This window comes from Tribolium madens, unplaced genomic scaffold (assembly GCF_015345945.1).
Source record: "Tribolium madens isolate multiple individuals breed KSU strain unplaced genomic scaffold, Tmad_KSU_1.1 Scaffold_3;HRSCAF=73;Tcas5.2_LG2, whole genome shotgun sequence".
Taxonomy (NCBI): domain Eukaryota; kingdom Metazoa; phylum Arthropoda; class Insecta; order Coleoptera; family Tenebrionidae; genus Tribolium; species Tribolium madens.
Window position 1 is genome coordinate 14226009 of NW_025401006.1, and position 1112 is coordinate 14227120.

Genomic DNA, 1112 nt, shown 5'->3' on the forward strand with positions numbered 1-1112 from the left:
TTTCGTAAAAATTTTGGAAAAAATATGAAAAGTTTGTGGTAAAACAAATAAATAATAATAAATAAATAAATAAAATTAAGCAAAAATTTAAATAACTACAATTTTTCTCGAACATTTTTTTTTTAATTTCCCCTCTCTCCACTTTTCTTCTTTTCTGTCTGTTTTTTTTCTTTTTTTTTGTTTTCTTTTATTTTTGGTTTTTTTACACATGTTACCTCAGTAATTTTTAAACTATTTCTGTCATAATTATCAAAAGTTCTAGGTACAATCCCGGGCCCGAATAATTTTTCTCTCTATATTACGTAAACAAAAATAAAATACATAAAATTCATAAAAAAATGTGAATAAAGAAATTATTTTTTTAATTTGCTTGTTTTATTTCTTGTAAAATGATTATTGACCATTAGAACTTTGCAACAAACTAAATAAAGGCACTTTTTACAACTAGTAGTGAAAAATTCATTTATTTATCAAACTAAATATGTCAAATAAGTTTTTTTTGTTTCAGAATTGTGTGTGAGTATGGCTGTGTAAGAAACCTTCTCAAGATTCTTAACCAGTAAGTGTGCAAAAATTCTTTAAGTGTTAAATCATCTTTCTCGTGATATAAATTTGTTGCGGACGTGATTCTCCGTTTCGTTATATCGTTGATAAATTCACATAGATGTCAAACTACACCTTAGGGATGCTTTGAAATTGGTGCTGGAAATGCTTTCTTGTACGTTTCGAAGTTTGTAAAACTTGAAATATATTTCACTGTAAATCTCAGTGCGTATGCGAAACACAAAAATACTTTTTTCAATTCGAATATTTCAAACTTTTTATTGATAAGAATGTTAAGCTTTTGGCTGTATTGATTTTATCGACGCTTTCTGAAAGCTCAACAAACTTTCAGGAGATTAATGTTTTTCCCCGGTAAAGTTTAACGTATCTATAAAGTCCTAGACTACAGGTATAGTATTATTTGAAGTCGGATTATTGGCTGAAAATTGCTCTTCTATTGAACAAAATTCTATCCTATATTCTATATTCTATATTCTATATTCTATATTCTATATTCTATATTCTATATTCTATATTCTATATTCTATATTCTATATTCTATATTCTAT

The 1112-nt window shown here is 26.0% G+C and overlaps 1 protein-coding gene across 1 annotated transcript in view; it reads left to right on the forward strand.

The window, feature by feature from the left end:
• The window catches only part of LOC123007731 (peptidyl-prolyl cis-trans isomerase CYP95-like), an 86041-nt gene that overhangs the window by 35232 nt on the left and 49697 nt on the right, over nucleotides 1-1112 (forward strand). The window contains exon 2 of the mRNA XM_044403150.1: nucleotides 509-559. The gene's annotated coding sequence lies outside the window, so the exon portion shown is untranslated. The remainder of the gene's footprint in view (nucleotides 1-508; nucleotides 560-1112) is intronic.